Below are 15,691 nucleotides of genomic sequence, written 5' to 3'. Positions count from 1 at the left end.
AGAGATAAGGACAGTTCATAGAGAATCTCAAACCCAAAAAACTACAGAAATGCCCCCAAATAACCCCAAATGACCCACCCTGTCTAGTTTAAACCGAAAATGATCATATGTCCAAATAGGTATCGATTCGAAGGTCACAACTTTCAACATCGCATCCACACGTCTAATAAGAGATAAAGACACTTTTTAGAAAATACCAAATCCAAACAAAAGTACAGAAATGCCCCCAAATAACCCCAAATGACCCATCCGGTCTGGTTTAAACCGAAAATAAAGATATGCCAAAATAGGTATCGATTCGAAGGTCACGACCCTCAACATCGCATCCACACGTCTAATAAGGGAGAAGGAAAGTTTTTAAAAAATACAAAACCCAAAAAAGAATAGAAATGCCTCGAAATAACAACAGACGACCCACCCGGTCTAGTTTAAATCGAAAATGAATATATGTCGAAATAGCTATCGATTCGAAGGTCACGACCCTCAACATCACATGCACACGTCTAATAAGGGATAAGGACACTTTTTAGAAAATACAAAACGCAAAAAAGTACAAAAATGCTTCCAAATAACCCCAGACGAACCACCCGGTCTAGTTTAAACCGAAAATGAATATATGCTGAAATAGGTATCGATTTGAAGGTCACGGCCCTCAACATCGCATCCACATGTCTAATAAATGATAAGGACAATTTATGGAAAATACTAAACCCATAAAAGTATAAAAATACCCCCAAATAACACAAAACAACCCGCCCGAATGGGTTTAAACAAAAAATGAACAATTACCGAAATAGGTATCGATTCAAAGGTCACGACCTTCAACATCGCATCCGCACATCTAACAAGAGATAAGGACACTTTTTACAGAATCCCAAACCCAAAAAAGTATAGAAATTCCCCCATATAACCCCAAATGACCCACCCTGTCTAGTTTAAACCCAAAATGAACATATGTCGAAATAGGTTTCGCTTCGAAGGTCATGACTTTCAACATTGCATCCACACGTCTAATAAGAGATAAGGACACTTTTGAGAAAATATCAAACCCTAAAAAGTACAGAAATGCCACCAAATAACCAAAAACGACCTACCCGGTTTGATTTAAATCGAAAATGAACATATGTCGAAATAGGTATCGATTCGAAGGTCATGACCCTCAATATTGCATCCACACGTCTAATAAGAGATAAGGAAACTTTTTAGAAAATACAAAATAAAAAAAAGTACAGAAATGCCTCCAAATAACCCCAAAAGACCCACCCGGTCTAGTTTACACAAAAAATGAACATATGCTGAAATAGGTATCGATTCAAAGGTCACGACCCTCAACATCGCATCCACACGTCTAATAAGAGATAAGGACACTTTTTAGAAATTCCCAAACCCAAAAAACTACAGAAATGCCCCCAAATAACCCCAAATCACCCAACCTGTCTAGTTTAAAACGAAAATGAACATATGTCGAAATAGGTATCGATTCGAAGGTCACAACTTTCAACATCACATCCACACGTCTAATAAGAGATAAGGACACTTTTAAGAAAATACCAAACAAAAAGAAGTACGGAAATGCCCCCAAATAACCCAAAATGACCCACCTAGTCTGGTTTAAATCGAACATAAAGAAATACCGAAATAGGTATCAATTCGAAGGTCACGACCCTCAACATCACATCCACACGTCTAATAAAAGATAAGGAAACTTTTTAGAAAGTACAAACCCAAAAAAGTTAAGAAATGCCCCCAAATAACCCCAAACGACCCATCCGGTCTGGTTTAAACAGAAAATGAACATATACCGAAATAGGTATCGATTTGAAGGTCACGACCCTCAACATCACATCCACACGTCCAATAAGAGATAACGACACTTTTTAGGAAATCCCAAGCCCAAAAAAGTATAGAAAAGCCCCCAAATAACCCCAAACGACCCACCCGGTCTGGTATAAACCAAAAATGAACCTATGTCGAAATAGGCATCGATTCGAAGGTCACGACCCTCAACATCGCATCCACACATCTAATAAGTGATAAGGACAGTTTATAGAAAATACCAAACCCAAAAAACTACAGAAATGCCCCCAAATAACCCTAAATGACCCAATCTGTCCAGTTTAAACCAAAAATGAACATATGTCAAAATAGGTATCGATTCGAAGGTCACGACCCTCAACAGCATATCCACACATCTAATAAGTGATAAGGACACTTTATAGAAAATACCAGACCCAAAAAAGTAGAGAAATGCCCCCAAATAACCCCAAATGACCCACCCGATCTGGTTTAAACAAAAAATGAACATATGTCGAAATAGGTATCGATACGACGGTCACGACCTTCAACATCGTATCCACACGTCTAATAAGGGAGAAGGCCACTTTTTAGAAAATAAGGAACCCAAAAAAGTACAGAAATGCCCCCAAATAAACCTAAACTACCCACCCAATCAGGTTTAATCCGAAAACGAACATATGTCGAAATAGGTATCGAATCGAAGGTCACACCCTTCAACATCGTATCCACACGTCTAATAAGCGATAAGGACTTTTTTTAGAAAATACAAAACCCAAAAAAGTACAGAAATGCCTCCAAATAACCCCAGACGACCCACCTTTTCTAGTTCAAATAAAAAATGAACATATGCCGAAATAGGTATCGTTTCGAAAGTGACGACCCTCAATAGCACATCCACACATCTAATAAGTGATAAGGACAGTTTATAGAAAATACAAAACCCAAAAAAGTACAGAAATGCGCCCAAATAACCCCAAATGACCCACCCGATCTGGTTAAATAAAAAATGAACATATGCCAAAATAGGTATCGATTCAAAGGTCACGACCCTCTACATCGCATCCACACGTCTAATAAGAGATAAGGACAATTTTTAGAGAATCCCAAACCCAAAAAAGTGTAGAAATGCCCCCAAATAAACCCAAATGACCCACCCTATCTAGTTTAAACCGAAAATGAACATATGTCGAAATAGGTATCGATTCGAAGGTCACAACTTTCAACATCACATCCACACGTCTAATAAGAGATAAGGACACTCTTTAGAAAATACCAAACCAAAAAAGTACAAAAATGCCCCCAAATAACCCGAAACGACCCACCCAGTCTGGTTTAAACTGAACATAAAGAACAACCGAAATACGTATCGATTCGAAGGTCACGACCCTCAACATCACATCCACACGTCTAATAAGAGATAAGGAAACTTTTTAGAAAGTACAAAACCCAAAAAAGTATAGAAATTCCTCCAAATAACCCCAAACGACCCATCCGATCCGGTTTAAACAGAAAATGAACATATGCCGAAATAGGTATCGATTTGAAGATCACGACCCTCAACATCACATCCACACGTCCAATAAGAGATAACGACACTTTTTAGGAAATCCCAAGCCCAAAAAAGTATAGAAATGCCCCCAAATAACCCCAAACGACCCACCCGGTCTGGTATAAACCCAAAATGAACCTATGTCGAAATAGGTATCGATTCGAAGGTCACAACCCTCAACATCGCATCCACACATCTAATAAGTGGAAAGGACAGTTTATAGAAAATACCAAACCCAAAAAACTACAAAAATGCCCCCAAATAACCCCAAATGACCCAACCTGTCTAGTTTAAACAAAAAATGAACATATGTTGAAATAGGTATCGATTCGAAAGTCACGACCCTCAACAGCACATCAACACATCTAATAAGTGATAAGGACAGTTTATAGAAAATACCAAACCCAAAAAAGTATAGAAATGCCCCCAAAAACCTCAAATGACCCACCCGATCTGGTTTAAACAAAAAATGAACATACGTCGAAATAGGTATTGATTCGACGGTCACGACCTTCAACATCGCATTCACATGTCTAATAAGGGATAAGGACACTTTTTTAGAAAATAAGAAACCCAAAAAAGTACAGAAATGCCCCCAAATAAACCTAAACTACCCACCCAGTCAGGTTTAATCCGAAAATGAACATATGTTGAAACAGGTATCGAATCGAAGGTGACGACCTTCAACATCGCATCCACACGTCTAATAAGAGATAAGGACATTTTTTAAAAAATACAAAACCCAAAAAAGTACAGAAATGCCTCCAAATAACCCCAGACGACCCACCTTGTCTAGTTTAAACCGAAAATGAACATATGCCGAAATAGGTATCATTTCGAAAGTCATGACCCTCAACAGCACATCCACACATCTATTAAGTGACAAGGACAGTTTATAGAAAATACCAAACCCAAAAAAGTACAAAAATGCCCCCAAATAACCCCAAATGACCCACCCGATCTGGTTTAAACAAAAAATGAACATATGCCGAAATAGGTATCGATTCAAAGGTCACGACCCTCAACATCGCATCCACACGTCTAATAAGAGATAAGGACAATTTTTAGAGAATCCCAAACCCAAAAAAGTGCAAAAATGTCCCCAAATAACCCCAAATGACCCACCCTATCTAGTTTAAACCGAAAATGAACATATGCCGAAATAGGTATCGATTCGTAGGTCACGACTCTCAGCATCGCATCCACACGTCTAATAAGAGATAAGGAACCTTTTTCGAAAATACCAAACCCAAAAAAGTACAGAAATGCACCCAAATAACCCCAAACGACCCACCAGGTCTGGTTTAAACAGAAAATGAAAATATGCCGATATAGGTATCGATTTGAAGGTCACGACCGTCAGCATCACATCCACATGTCGAATAAGAGATAAGTACACATATTAGGAAATCCCAAGCCCAAAAAAGTATAGAAATGCCCTCAAATAACCACAAACGACCAACGCGTTCTGGTTTGAACCAAAAATGAACATATGCCGAAATAGGCATCGATTCAAAGGTCACGACCCTCAACATCGCATTCACACGTCTAATAAGAGATAAGGACACTTTTTATAGAATCCCAAACCCCAAAAACTACTGAAATGCCCCCAAATGACTCAACTTGTCTAGTATAAACCAAAAATGAACATATGTAGAAATAGGTATCGATTCGAAGGTCACGACTCTCAACGGCACATCCACACATCTAATAAGTGATAAGGACATTTTATAGAAAATACCAAACCCAAAAAAGTAGAGAAATGCCCCCAAATAACCCCAAATGACCCACCTGATCTGGTTTAAACAAAAAATCAACATATGTCGAAATAGGTATCGATTCGACGGTCACGACCTTCAACATCGCATCCACACATCTAATAAGGGATAAGGCCACTTTTTTAGAAAATAAGTAACCCAAAAAAGTACAGAAATGCCCCCAATAAACCTAAACTACCCACCCAGTCAGGTTTAATCTGAAAACGAACATATGTCGAAATAGGTATCGAATCGAAGGTCACGACCTTCAACATCGTATCCACACGCCTAATAAGCAATAAGGAAAGTTTTTAGAAAATACAAAACCCAAAAAAGTACAGAAATGCCTCCAAATAACCCCAGACGACCCACCTTTTCTAGTTTAAATCGAAAATGAACATATGCCGAAATAGGTATCGTTTCGAAAGTGACGACCCTCAATAGCACATCCACACATCTAATAAGTGATAAGGACAGTTTATAGAAAATACAAAACCCAAAAAAGTACAGAAATGCGCCCAAATAACCCCAAATGACCCACCCGAACTAGTTTAAACCAAAAATTAATATATGCCGAAAGAGGTATCGATTCAAAGGTCACGACCCTCAACATCGCATCCACACATCTAATAAGTGATAAGGACAGTTTATAGAAAATACCAAACCCAAAAACTACAAAAATGCCCCCAAATAACCCCAAATGACCCAATCTGTCTAGTTTAAACAAAAAATGAACATATGTCGAAATAGGTATCGATTCGAAGGTCACGACCCTCAACAGCACATCCACACATCTAATAAGTGATAAGGACAGTTTTTAGAGAATCCGAAACCCAAAAAAGTGCAGAAATGCCCCCCAAATAACCCCAAATGACACACCCTATCTAGTTTAAACCGAAAATGAACATGTGTCAAAAGAGGTATCGATTCGAAGGTCACAACATTCAACATCGCATCCACACGTCTAATAAGAGATAAGAACACTTTTTAGCAAATACTAAACCAAAAAAAGTACAGAAATGCTCCCAAATAACCCCCAAATGACCCACCTGATATGGTTTAAATCAAAAGTAAACATACGTCGAAATAGGTATCGATTCGAAGGTCACGACGCTCAACATTACCACCACACATCTAATAAGAGATAAGGACACTTTTTACAAAATACCAAACAAAAAAAGTACCAAAATGCCCCCAAACGACCCTCCCGGTCTGGTTTGAACTGAAAATAAACAAATGCCAAAATAGGTGTCGATTCGAAGGTCACAACCCTCAACATCACACCCACAGGTCAAATAAGAGATAAGGACACTTTTTAGAGAATCCCAAACCCAAAAAACTACAGAAATGCCCCCAAATAACCCCAAATGACCCAACCTGTCAAGTTCAAACCACAAATGAACATATGTCGATATAGGTATCGATTCGAAGGTCACGACCCTCAACATCGCATCCACACATCTAATAAGTGATAAGGACAGTTTATAGAAAATACCAAACCCAAAAAACTAAAGAAATGTCCCCAAATGACCCAACCTGTCTAGTTTAAACAAAAAATAAACATATGTCGAAATAGGTATCGATTCGAAGGTCACGACCCTCAACAGCACATCCACACATCTAATAAGTGATAAGGACAGTTTATAGAAAATATCAAACCCAAAAAAGTACAGAAATGCCCCCAAATAACGCCAAATGACCCACCTGATCTAGTTTAAACAAAAAATGAACATATGCCGAAATAGGTATCGATTCAAAGGTCACGACCCTCAACATCGCATCCCCACATCTAATAAGAGATAAAGACAATTTTTAGAGAATCCCAAACCCAAAAAAGTACAGAAATGCCCCCAAATAACCCCAAATGACCCACTCTGTCGAGTTTAAACCGAAAATAAACATATGTGGAAAGAGGTATCGATTCGAAGGTCACAACTTTCAACATCGGATCCACACGTCTAATAAGGGATAAGGACACTTTTCAGAAAATACCAAATCAAAAAAAGTACAAAAATGCCCCCAAATAACCCCAAACGACCCACCTGATATGTTTAAATTGAAAATGAACATACGTCAAAATAGGTATCGATTCGAAGGTCACGACGCTCAACATCTCCTCTACACATCTAATAAGAGATAAGGAAACTTTTTGGAATATACCAAACAAAAAAAGTACCGAAATGCCCCCAAATAACCCCAAACGGCCCTCTTTATCTTGTTTGAACTGAAAATTAACATATGCCAAAATAGGTATCGATTCGAAGGTCACGACCCTCAACATCGCTTCTACACGTCTAAGAAGAGATAAGGAAACTTTTTCAAAAATACCAAACCCAAAAAAGTACAAAAATGTCCCCAAATTACCCCAAACGACCCACCCGGTCTGGTTTAAACAGAAAATGAATATATGCCAAAATAGGTATCGATTTGAAGGTCACGACCCTCAACATCACATCCACACGTCGAATAAGATATAAGTACACTTTTTAGGAAATCCCAAGCCCAAAAAAGTTTAGAAATGCCCTCAAATAACCCCAAACGACCCATCCGTTCTGGTTTAAACGAAAAATGAACATATTCCGAAATAGGTAACGATTCAAAGGTCACGACCCTCAGCATCGCATCCACACTTCTATTAAGAGATAAGGACACTTTTTAGGGAATCCCAAACCCAAAAAACTACAGAAATGCCCCCAAATAACCCCAAATGATCCAACCTGCCTAGTTTAAACCAAAAATGAACATATGTCAAAATAGGTATCGATTCGAAGGTCACGACCCTCAACAGCACATCCACACATCTAATAAGTGATAAGGACAGTTTATAGAAAATACCAAACCCAAAAAAGTACAGAAATGCCCCCAAATAACCCCAAATGACCCACCCGATCTCGTTCAAACAAAAAATGAACATAAGCAAAAATAGGTATCGATTCAAAGCTCACGACCCTCAATATCGTATCCCCACGTCTAATAAGAGATAAGGACAATTTTTAGAGAATCCCAAATCCAAAAAAGTATAGAAATGCCCCCAAATGACCCACCCTGTCTAGTTAAACCAAAAATGAACATATGTAAAAAGAAGTATCGATTCGAAGGTCACAACTTTCAACATCGCATCCACACGTCTAATAAGAGATAAGGACATATTTTAGAAAATACCAAACCAAAAAAAGTACAGAAATGCCCCCAAATAACTCCAAACGACCCACCTGATATGGTTTAAATAAAAAATGAACATACGTCGAAATAAGTATCAATTCGAAGGTCACGACGCTCAACATCTCCTCCACACATCTAATAAGAGATAAGGACACTTTTTAGAAAATACCAAACAAGAAAAGTACCGAAATGCCCCCAAATAACCCCAAACGACCCTCCCGATCTTGTTTGAATAAAAAATGAACATATGCCAAAATAGGTATCGATTCAAAGGTCACGACCCTCAACATCGCATCCACACCTTTAATAAGAGTTAAGGACAATTTTTAGAAAATACAAAACCCAAAAAAGTACAGAAATGCCCACAAATAACCCCAAACGACTCACCCGGTCTGGTTTAAATCGAAAATGAACATATGCGGAAATGGGTATCGATTCGTAAGTCACGACCCTCAACATCGCATCCACACGTCTAATAAGAGATAAGGAAACTTTTTCAAAAATACCAAACCCAAAAAAGTACAGAAATGCCCCCAAATAACCCCAAACGACCCACCCGGTCTAGTTACAACCGAAAATGAACATATGCCGAAATAGGTATCGATTCGTAGGTCACGGCACTCAACATCGCATCCACACGTCTAATAAGAGATAAGGAAACTTTTTAAAAAATACCAAACCCAAAAAAGTACAGAAATGCACCCAAATAACCCCAAACGACCCACCGGTCTGGTTGAAACTGAAAATGAACATATGCCAAAATAGGTATCGATTCATAGGTCATGACTCTCAACATCGCATCCACACGTCTAATAAGAGATAAGGAAACTTTTTAGAAAGTACAAAACCCAAAAAAGTATAGAAATGCCCCCAAATAACCCCAAACGACCCATACGGTCTGGTTTAAACAGAAAATGAACATATGCCGAAATAGGTATCGATTTGAAGGTCACGACCCTCAAGATCACATCCACACGTCCAATAAGAGATAAGCACACTTTTTAGGAAATCCCAAGCCCAAAAAATTATAGAAATGCCCCCAAATAACCCCAAACGACCCACCCGGTTTGGTATAAACTGAAAATGAACCTATGCCAAAATGTGTATCGACTCGTAGGTCACGACCCTCAACATCGCATCCACACGTCTAATAAGAGATAAGGAAACTTTTTCGAAAATACAAAACCCAAAAAAGTACAGAAATGCCCCCAAATAACCCCAAACGACCCACTCGGTCTGCTTGAAGCCGAAAATGAACATATGCGGAAACAGGTATCGATTCGTAGGTCACGACTCTCAACATCGCATCCACACGTCTAATAAGAGATAAGGAAACTTTTTCAAAATACCAAACCCAAAAAAGTACAAAAATGCCCCCAAATTACCCAAACGACCCAGCCGGTCTGGTTCAAACAGAAAATGAACATATGCCGAAATAGGTATCGATTCAAAGGTCACGATGCTCAACATCGCATCCCCACGTCTAATAATAGATAAGGACAATTTTTAGAGAATCTCAAACCCAAAAAAGTAGAGAAATGCCCCCAAATAACCCCAAATGACCCACTCTGTCGAGTTTAAATCGAAAATAAACATATGTGGAAAGAGGTATCGATTCGAAGGTCACAACTTTCAACATCGCATCCACACGTCTAATAAGAGATAAGGACACTTTTTAGAAAATACCAAATCAAAAAAAGGACAAAAATGCCCCCAAATAACCCCAAACGACCCACCTGATATGTTTAAATTGAAAATGAACATACGTCAAAATAGGTATCGATTCGAAGGTCACGACGCTCAACATCTCCTCTACACATCTAATAAGAGATAAGGACACTTTTTGGAAAATACCAAACAAAAAAAGTACCGAAATGCCCCCAAATAACCCCAAACGACCCTCTCTGTCTTGTTTGAACTGAAAATTAACATATGCCAAAATAGGTATCAATTCGAAGGTCACGACCCTCAACATTGCTTCCACAAGTCTAATAAGAGATAAGGAAACCTTTTGAAAAATACCAAACCCAAAAAAGTACAAAAATGCCCCCAAATTACCCCAAACGACCCACCCGGTCTGGTCTAAATAGAAAATGAATATATGCCGAAATAGGTATCGATTTGAAGGTCACGACCCTCAACATCACATCCACACGTCGAATAAGAGATAAGTACACTTTTTAGGAAATCCCAAGCCGAAAAAAGTTTAGAAATGCCCTCAAATAACCCCAAACGACCCACCCGTTCTGGTTTAAACCAAAAATGAACATATTCTGAAATAGGTAACGATTCAAAGGTCACGACCCTCAGCATCGCATCCACACGTCTAATAAGAGATAAGGACACTGTTTAGGGAATCCAAAACCCAAAAAACAACAGAAATGCCCCCAAATAACCCCAAATGATCCAACCTGCCTAGTTTAAATAAAAAATGAACATATGTCAAAATAGGTATCGATTCGAAGGTCACGACCCTCAACAGCCCATCCACACATCTAATAAGTGATAAGGACAGTTTATAGAAAATACCAAACACAAAAAAGTACAGAAATGCCCCCAAATAACCCCAAATGACCCACCCGATCTGGTTTAAACAAAAAATGAACATATGCCAAAATAGGTATCGATTCAAAGCTCACGACCCTCAATATCGTATCCCCACGTCAAATAAGAGATAAGGACAATTTTTAGAGAATCCCAAACCCAAAAAAGCATAGAAATGCCCCCAAATGACCCACCCTGTCTAGTTTAAACTGAAAATGAACATATGTAGAAAGAAGTATCGATTCGAAGGTCAGAACTTTCAACATCGCATCCACCCGTCTAATAAGTGATAAGGACATATTTTAGAAAATACCAAACCAAAAAAAGTACAGAAATGCCCCCAAATAACCCCAAACGACCCACCTGATATGGTTTAAATAAAAAATGAACATACGTCGAAATAAGTATCGATTCGAAGGTCACGACACTCAACATCTCCTCCACACATCTAATAAGAGATAAGGACACTTTTTAGAAAATACCAAACAAAAAAAGTACCGAAATGCCGCTAAATAACCCCAAACGACCCTCCCGATCTTGTTTGAACAAAAAATGAACATATGCCAAAATAGGTATCGATTCGAAGGTCACGACCTTCAACATCGCATCCACACGGTTAATAAGAGTTAAGGACAATTTTTAGAAAATACAAAACCCAAAAAAGTACAGAAATGCCCCCAAATAACCCCAAATGACCCACCCGGTCTGGTTTAAATCGAAAATGAACATATGCCGAAATGGGTATCGATTCGTAAGTCACGACCCTCAACATCGCATCCACACGTCTAATAAGAGAAAAGGAAACTTTTTCAAAAATACCAAACCCAAAAAAGTATAGAAATGCCCCCAAATAACCCCAAACGACCCACCCGGTCTAGTTACAACCGAAAACGAACATATGCCAAAATAGGTATCGATTCATAGGTCACGGCACTCAACATCGCATCCACACGTCTAATAAGAGATAAGGAAACTTTTTAAAAATACCAAACCCAAAAAAGTATAGAAATGCCCCCAAATAACCCCAAACGACCCCCCGGACTGGTTGAAACCGAAAATGAACATATGCTGAAATAGGTATCGATTCATAGGTCACGACTCTCAACATCGCATCCACACGTCTAATAAGAGATAAGGAAACTTTTTAGAAAGTACAAAACCCAAAAAAATATAGAAATGCCCCCAAATAACCCCAAACGACCCATCCGGTCTGGTTTAAACAGAAAATGAACATATGCCGAAATAGGCATCGATTTGAAGGTCACGACCCTCAAGATCACATCCACACGTCCAATAAGAGATAAGCACACTTTTTAGGAAATCCCAAACCCAAAAAAGTATAGAAATGCCCCCAAATAACCCCAAACGACCCACCCAGTTTGGTATAAACCGAAAATAAACCTATGTCGAAATAGGTATCGATTCGAAGGTCACGACCCTCAACATCGCATCCACACATCTAATAAGTGATAAGGACAGTTTATAGAAAATACCAAACCCAAAAAACTACAGAAATGCCCCCAAATAACCCCAAATTACCCAACCTGTCTAGTTTAAACAAAAAATGAACATATGTCGAAATAGGTATCAATTCGAAGGTCACGACCCTCAACAGCACATCCACACATCTAATAAGTGATAAGGACAGTTTATAGAAAATACCAAACCCAAAAAACTACAGAAATGCCCCCAAATAACCCCAAATGACCCAACCTGTCTAGTTTAAACAAAAAATGAACATATGTCGAAATAGGTATCGATTCGAAGGTCACAACCCTCAACAGCACATCCAGACATCTAATAAGTGATAAGGACAGTTTATAGAAAATATCAAACCCAAAAAAGTACAGAAATGCCCCCAAATAACCCCAAATGACCCACCTGATCTGGTTTAAACAAAAAATGAACATATGCCAAAATAGGTATCGATTCAAAGGTCACGACCCTCAACATCGAATCCCCACGTCTAATAAGAGATAAGGACAATTTTTAGAGAATCCAAAACCCAAAAAAGTACAGAAATGCCCTCAAATAACCCCAAATGATCCACCCTGTCTAGTTTAAACCGAAAATGAACATATGTAGAAAGAGGTATCGATTCGAAGGTCACAACTTTGAACATCGCATCCACACGTCTAGTAAAAGATTAGCACACTTTTTAGAAAATACCAAACCAAAAAAAGTACAGAAATGCCCCCAAATAACCCCAAACCTGATATGGTTTAAATAAAAAATGAACATACGTCGAAATAGGTATCGATTCGAAGGTCACGACGACCAACATCTCCTCCACACATCTAAAAAGAGATAATGACACTTTTTAGAAAATACCAAACAAAAAAGTACCGAAATGCCCCCAAATTACCCCAAACGACCCTCCCAGTCTTGTTTGAACCGAAAATGAACATATGCCTAAATAGGTATCGATTCGAAGGTCACGACCCTCAACATCGCATCCACACGTTTAATAAGAGATAAGGAAACTTTTTCGAAAATACCAAACCCAAAAAAGTACAAAAATGCCCCCAAATAACCCCAAACGACCCACCCGGTCTGGTGTAAACAGAAAATGAACATATGCCGAAATAGGTATCAATTTGAAGGTCACGACCCTCAACATCACATCCACACATCGAATAAGAGATAAGTACACTTTTTAAGAAATCCAAAGCCCAAAAAAGTATAGAAATGCCCTCAAATAACCCCAAACGACCCACCCGATCTGGTTTAAATGAAAAATGAACATATGCCGCAATAGGTATCGATTCAAAGGTCACGACCCTCAACATCGTATCCACACGTCTAATAAGAGATAAGGACACTTCTTAGAGAATCCCAAACCCCAAAAACTACAGAAATGCCCCCAAATAACCCCAAATGACCCAACCTGTCTAGTTTAAACAAAAAACTGAACATATGTCGAAATAGGTATCGATTTGAAGGTCACTACTTTCAACATCGCATCCACACATCTAATAAGAGATAAGGACACTTTTTAGAAAATAGCAAAACAATAAAAGTACAAAAATTCCCCCAAATAACCCCAAACGACCCACCCGGTCTGGTTTAAAGAGAAAATGAACATATGCCGAAATAGGTATCGATTTGAAGGTCTCGACCCTCAACATCACATCCACACGTCGAATAAGAGATAGGTACGCTTTTTAAGAAATCCCAAGCCCAAAAAAGTATAGAAATGCCCTCAAATAACCCCCAAACGACCCACCCGATCTGTTTAAACTAAAAATGAACATATGCAGAAATAGGTATCGATTCAAAGATCACGACCCTCAACATCGCATCCACATGTCTAATAAGAGATAAGGACACTTTTTAGAGAATCCCAAACCCCAAAAACTACAAAAATGCCCCCAAATAACCCCAAATGACCCAACCTGTCTAGTTTAAACAAAAAGTGAACATATGTCGAAATAGGTATCGATTCGAAGGTCACAACTTTCAACATCACATCCACACGTCTAATAAGAGATAAGGACACTTTTTAGAAAATACCAAACCAATAAAAGTACAGAAATGCCCCCAAATAACCCCAAATGACCTACCCGGTCTGGTTTAAATTGAAAATAAAGATATGCCGAAATAGGTATCGATTCGAAGGTCACGACCCTCAACATCACATCCACTCGTCTAATAAGAGACAAGGAAACTTTTTAGAAAATACAAAACCCAAAAAAATACAGAAATGCCCCCAAACGACCCACTTGGTCTGGTTTGAATAGAAAATGAACATATGCCGAAATAGGCATCAATTTAAAGGTCACGACCATCAAGGTCACATCCACGCATCCAATAAGGGATAAGGACACTTTTTAGGAAATCCCAAGCCCAAAAATGTGTGGAAATGCCCCCAAATAACCCCAAACGACCCACCCAGCCTGGTATAAATTGAAAATGAACATATGTCCAAATAGGTATCGAATCGACGGTCACGACCCTCAACATCGCATCCACATGTCTAATAAGTGGTAAGGAAACTTTTTAGAAAATACCAAACCCCAAAAAGTACAAAACTGCCCCCAAATAACCCCAAATGACCTACCTGGTCTGGTTTAAACCGAAAATGAATATATATCGAAATAGGTATCGATTCGACGGTCACGACCTTCAACATCGCATCCACACATCTAATAAGAGATAATGCCACTTTTTCAGAAAATACGAAACCCAAAAAGTACAGAAATGCCCCCGAATAACCCTAAACTACCCACCCAGTCTGGTTTAAATAAAAAATGAACATATGTCAAAATAGGTATCGAATCGAAGGTCACGACCTTCAACATCGCATCCACACGTCTAATAAAAGGTAAGGACACTTTTCAGAAAATACAAATCCAAAAAAGTACAGATATGCCTCCAAATAACCACAGACGACCAACCCGGTCTAGTTTAAATCGAAAATGAACATATGTCGAAATAGGTATCGATTCGAAGGTCACGACCCTCAACATCTCATCCACACGTCTAAAGAGATAAGGACACTTTTTAGAAAATACAAAACCCAAAAAAGTATAGAAATGCCCCAAAATAACCCCAAACGACCCACCCAGTGTGGTATAAATAAAAAATGAACATATGTTGAAATAGGTATCGATTGGACGGTCACGACCCTCAACATCGCATCCACATGTCTAATAAGTGGTAAGGAAACTTTTCAGAAAATACCAAACCCAAAAAAGTACAAAGATGCCCCCAAATAACCCCAAATGACCCACCCGATCTGGTTTAATTCAAAAATGAACATATGTCGAAAGAGGTATCGATTCGATGGTCACAACTTTCAACATTGCATCCACACGTCTAATAAATGATAAGGACACTTTTTAGAAAATACCAAACCAAAAAAGGTACAGAAATGCCCCCA

The sequence above is a fragment of the Telopea speciosissima genome, unplaced genomic scaffold, assembly GCF_018873765.1.
Source record: "Telopea speciosissima isolate NSW1024214 ecotype Mountain lineage unplaced genomic scaffold, Tspe_v1 Tspe_v1.0179, whole genome shotgun sequence".
NCBI lineage: Eukaryota > Viridiplantae > Streptophyta > Magnoliopsida > Proteales > Proteaceae > Telopea > Telopea speciosissima.
This window is presented reverse-complemented; position numbering follows the sequence as displayed.